Here is a 6,467-nt window from a genome sequence, read left to right on the forward strand (position 1 = left end):
AGATCCTCTGGAGTTACTGAGTATTAGCAGGATGCTTAAAGATGCTTTTAAGGGTCCCTGTTTGTTTGTCACACAGTTGGAGGCTTGTGCATTGACTGTGTGATGTGATGCACAGTCCTGCCTGAAGGTTCAAGCTCTTCCACCTAACAACAACAACAACAACAACAATAATGATAATAATAATTTATAATGATAAGACTTGTGGCAAACAAACATGGATGTATGGCTGCAACTAACAATTATTTCTGTAGTCATTTAATCTGCTGTAGAGCTGCAACAATGAAGACGCATTTAAATACAGTTAAAAAGCAACTATTAATAGATTAGTTGCCAACTGTGAAATTAATTGACAGCTGATTGATTGATTTTATTCTGAGTCTTTTTTTTTCTTTTTTTTTTTAAAGGAAAAAATGCCCAAATTCTGATTCCAGCTTCTCAAATGTGAATATTTTCTGGTTTATTTAGAAAATATCTTTATGTTGTGGACAATAGAAGACGTCACATTGGGATTTGGGAAATAGTGATTGACATTTTTCACCGTTTTCTGACTTTTTATTGACTGAAAAACTGATCGATTAATCAAGAAAATAATTGACAGATTATTCCTGATTATTTTTTATGATTAATTGATATTTGTTTTAATCTATGAAACATCAGAAACAGTGAAAAATATCGATTATAACTTTTTAGAGCACTTGAAGGGTGACACTAAATATATTGTTCTTTCTGAATTACAATCATATTAAATCCACATTAATGTAAATGTAAGAAAAGCAGCAGATTCTCATATTTAAGAACCTTGAACCATCACATTTTTGGCATTTTTGCTTTAAAAAAAATGGACCTTATGAATCAATCAGCAGCCCATTAATTGTCTTTTAATTGTCTTATTGATTAATTGATAACTATTGCAGTGCTACATGGATATAAACTATCTAGATTTCAAATTTTAGTTGATTTATTGACACACAAAAGCTCCACATGGTACTTTTTTATCCTTTTCTTTAATGTAGGAGGGGCGCATGAAAGTTTTTAGACAGTGACATTCAAACAGAAATCATGTTTCCATTGTTTATATTTGATTCAACACTTTGGATATCACTAAAAAATTCATCACTTGCTCATCTCCACCTTTTAAGATACCAGTGTGACTGTTATTCTCTTCTCTGTTCATGCCCCCCCTCCCAAAAACAAGTATGCAGTCATATGATCAAAAGTACATCCTGAGTTTTCCTTCTTTCTCTAAAAGCATTTACTTTCTGCAAAGTCTCAATTCTTATAGTTAAATTATGCAAAATTGTTCACATTGACCCCCATTCAGACCCCTTTTTTTTCATCATCATTCACATTCATCACTGCAGTTTGTTTTGTTTCTTCCACACAAAGTTTAATTTATTTTGAGTTCTTGATGATATAAAATGATTAAAAAAAGACAAAAAAACAACAACCATGCCGCCTCTTTAAATAAGACATTTAATAATCAGATGGTTGCTTTTCATGATTGTGGCTGAAGCTGAATGAAATGTTTTCACACGCTCTCACCCATCCCGACTTTTAAATAGTAATTAAACTATGTAATGTTTTTAAGATGGAAATGTGTCTGTATGAATTTTATTTAATCCTCCTTTTGACTGTTTTATAAAGCATCAGGTTTACATTATCAGCCAATTCTGTGTTAGACTTTATTAAGCCAACTTAATTTCAACTTATTACCACAGGTTTTACACATATTTATAGAAAAGTATGATCAGTAAATCATGTCAGACTTTTTTTTGTATAGTAAATTTTAAAACAACCACAATTGACTAAAGTGCTGACCAAGCTTAAAAATAAATCAATCAATTGGGGAAAAAAGAAAATACTAAGTGTAACGAGTAAGTCTGATCATGTCTGGTCTGAGGTGCAGAGAACATTTAGTGACTTAATTTCGGTTAAATAAGTTGTTGATGCTGCAGACGTTTGACAGTCAGGAAGTCACGCATATAAAATGTCAACTTTGTTTGATTTGAGCTCCATCTCGCATGCACGGCCTAGTTCCACTTCCTCATATATCCAGACCAGTTATCAGATTTATCCACTGACAATAAAACTATACAGCTGCTTCATAGTGTCACAGGTCAAACTTCAATATCCTCTCTGCAGGTTTGTATCATATAAAAACTGTACGAACACTTACTGCCTCTCATGCTTATTGACATGTTTTATAGTATGTTCAAATTAAAAGGTGAAACATGTTTAAATCAAAGTCACGCCATTATTCTAATGAGCAGTTTATTGCTAGAAAACCTGAAAAACATACTGTATACTTTTCATTTTATAAAAGGAAAGAAAATAGAGAATATCTATCTATCTATCTATCTATCTATCTATCTATCTATCTATCTATCTATCTATCTATCTATCTATCTATCTATCTATCTATATCTATCTATCTATCTATCTATCTATCTATCTATCTATCTATCTATCTATCTATCTATCTATCTATCTATCTATCTATCTATCTATCTATCTATCTATCTATCTATCTATATCTTAATTTATTCTCAGAACGACTGCAAATAAACTTAAACTCATATTATTTACTATTTACTTTCACTACCAAATAATATCTCGAGCCAAAATACAGTTATATGTCATTGTTTAGTTCATTATAGTATTTTTTAGTTTAAATTATGAATCAGCACATACAGTAGGTGGCGGCATGAACATTTAATGTTAGTTTGTAGGCCAAAGACGGAGAGGAAGAAGAAGGAGGAGGAAAGGAAGGAGGAGGAGAAGAAGAAGAAGAAGGAGAAGCAGAAGGAGGAAGAGAAGGAGAAGGAAGCAATGCTGCTCCAAGCGGGAAGACAAAAGCTTGCTGGAAAAACACGCAAAAAATTAAACTATGAGAGCGGGACAGAAATATTTATCTTTTTTTTTTAAATCTTTGCACACTTTTGGAATAAATCTGAGTTTAGTTTCTGACTTTTCTAATGAAGTCTGGTCCAGTAAAATAATAATGTATCTCTACACGTGGTCGGCCTGGTCGGTCATTAAAAGGTACGTGTACACTGTTACTTAAATCATGAATTACTCTGTTTTATGTGTTTTTATGTTATGTAATATATGTAATTTCCAAAGCTCGCGCCAGCACACTTGGTCAGTTAACAGCGTGGCGCCAAACTCCTGTTTAAAATCATGATGTTTAGTTAAAAGTTGTTAATTAAACATTAATCATTATCAACAGAGTTTAACTCAATATGTTTTCTTATCTTAAAGCAGCTGGGCTTCAATTCGGCATAAATCCCATAATCCTACACATTATGTTTTATTTTTTATTTTTATGACAAACATTTATTGGCCCATCCCACATTGGATTATTACCTGTATTTTTTTTTATATAAAAACATGCATTTTCTGGTCAAATTACACAAAGCACGTACAGAAGCATGTAGACAAAAATAAATGAATGAAACTATACAAAGCTATGATCTCAAAAGAACCATTATCTGAAAAGAAGTATTACATATCTACAGATTATATGTAGATTATCTTGATAAATGGTCATTTTTTAAATTCCTCTTCAAGTTTCAGGCTAATTTATGTTTCATATGTGAACAGCCAACTCAGTCTTTGTGCATCATCATGTATCTGTCAGTGTCTTTCAGTATATATATTTTTATCTGATCATAAGCATTGTGCATTTCCTAATAAAGATACAGTAGAAAACTAAATAAAAACTCATTTTCTCTGTCATCACCTTGTATTCAAATATATCAAATAACCACAATTTGCTAGTTGTGAATATAAATGACAAATGCTTTAAGTATTATGGCTTATATAAAAATAGTAAATAGATATTTATATATCAGCGTTCTGGTCTTATTCGACCACTCAAAGCGCTTTACACTACATGCCACGCTCACACAAACAGTGGTGACGCCTTCAGCAATTTGGGGTTCAGTGTCAAGCCTGAGAATATTGCAACATGTGATTTGGATGAGCCGGGAATCGAACCACCGACCTTCTGATTAGTGGACAGCCTACTCTACCTCCTGAGCCACAGCTGCTCTTAAATACATCTTCCTTTTGACAGAGTCTAAAAATAAAATCTAACATGTCTAAATGTGTCTTTCTTTGACAGATCAGCTGAAGAGGAGGGCTGCAGCGTGGACCTGAGCTGCGTGTATATTGAATTAGGAACATCTGTACAGCTGCTAATTGATGCAATCATCCAATCAGCCAATCATGTGGCAGCAGAGCAATGTGAAAATCGCAGGATCTGGAGTTATTGTTAATCAAACATTAGAATATAGAAAGGAAATGTGATCTCTGTCTTTGATTGGCATGATAGTTTGAATATTCCTTTAAATGCTGATCTGCTGTACTTTTCACACATAGCTGCATGTAGAGTTTAGTCAGATTGGTGTGAAAAATATCCAGTGAGTGGCACTTCTGCGGACGGAAACAAGAGAGGTCAGAGTAGGAGAGGCTAGTTTAAGCTGACAGAGCAGGCTTCAGTAACTCAGATAAAGATTAAATGTCGACGTGAGCCTGAATCTCAAAGGAAGGCGTCAGAGTATCGAGGCGGTTTCGACACCAAAGAGTGGCCTCCACCAGTATTAGTTCCTCTTAAAGTGCTCGGTGAGTCTTATTTAATGTATTTCTGTCATTTAAAGCAGTGAAGTGAATGTCTGTCCCAATGATTATACCAATCACTACCCATCTGACCCATTCATATGTCTGGGGAAGATTATACATGAGTTTATAAATGAGGGTTTTGACATTCATTATCTAACTGAAGCACTTTAGATGTGTTTTATATTCAGCTTCTTTACAATATCTTTATTTTTCTTACAGGATCGTCTTACTGAAATGAACACAGAGCTCGAGTTATTGACGTAAGTATAAGCACCTGACTGGTTTGTGTGTTAATTTAATGTATTTTCTATATGAATAAAATTATGAAACAAACTTGAGTGTGTTGTGTGATGTGTTTTTTGGTATTATCTGTGTATAAAGGAGGTTTACCAGCCTTTTCAGAGACATCAGGAACTGTCTTGAGTGTAACTTTGTCCTGGATTTGATAAAATCACTCATGAATATAATTGGGCATAAAGGAATCTCACATTTATAGTTAAAATATAATTTAGAGCTGCAGTGATTTAGATGATGAACAGAATCTTAATCTGTAACTATTTTAATGATGATTTTTCAGTCACTATTTCAATAGTCTCAGTACTAGAGAAGTTGTAGTTTATGTTTTACTTTATTGTAAATTTAATATTTGGAGTTTTGGACTGTTGGTTGGACAAAATAAGACATTGAGGGCATCCCTGTGGACTCCAGTTTCTGACCATTTTCTGATGTTTCATCAACAAAATGACATTAAATAATATTTACTTGCAGCCCTACTTCCTTTTCAATTTATCAGTATTAGAATTTGCTGGCAGTGACGAAATGCATTCAAGTACAACATTGAGGTACTAGTTTAAGTATTTCCATTTGATGCTTCTGTATAACTCACTTAAATACTGCATGTAGTAACCGTAGTAACACTCCCTGCAAGTCAGGGCTGTAACTTAAAGCGTGCATGTAATATTAAACCAGTGACCCCTGACCTTTGGGACAAAAACAGCGTCTAGTTGAGTCTCCTTTAAAGAAAATACAGGGTTTGATTTAAGTAACATAAGTTCAAATGGGAAACTTTAAGGACAGCCATCGTAAAAGTAAATATAATTGATCACGTTTTGTAGAGATTTTAGAGTTCAAAATCATGGATATAAAAATAAATGTATAATAATATATTAGCCATTCAAAAAACTTAATTTGTAAACAAAAACAATAACCCCATTTTAATTAAAAGAATTAAATAAAAAAATAAAAAAATACAATACATTTTAGGGTCAAAATATTATAATAAAATATAAAAACTAATTGTATAGCACTTTTATTTAAACAATGTTTACAAAGCTTTACATACAATAAAATAATAGAAAAAAAGTAGAGTGATGTAAAAATTACCACAATTAAATAAATAATAGAGCTGAATAACAAAAAACAATAATAATGAAATAGTAAAAATAATAATTCATACAAAAATAAGCAATAAAAAAATGTGACACTTAATTTCACATTTTCATGAAATAGTAAAATAAATAAACGAAATAGTAAAATAAATAAACAAATAGTAAAATAAATAAACAAATAGTAAAATAAATAAACAAATAGTAAAATAAATAAGTAGTAAAATAAATAAACAAATAGTAAAATAAATAAGTAGTAAAATAATTAAACGAAATAGTAAAATACATAAGTCATACAAGAGACAAACATCTAAACACATGTGAAACTTTAATAACATGCCTTTATATTAACATCATTACCAGAAAATGTATAATTATATATTTATAATAATAACAGAAAAAGACAACATTAGCACAGTTAGCATCGTTAGCATGCTAGGCTAGCTCAGGACGTCCCCC

Source organism: Scomber scombrus, chromosome 15 (assembly GCF_963691925.1).
Source record: "Scomber scombrus chromosome 15, fScoSco1.1, whole genome shotgun sequence".
Classification (NCBI taxonomy): domain Eukaryota; kingdom Metazoa; phylum Chordata; class Actinopteri; order Scombriformes; family Scombridae; genus Scomber; species Scomber scombrus.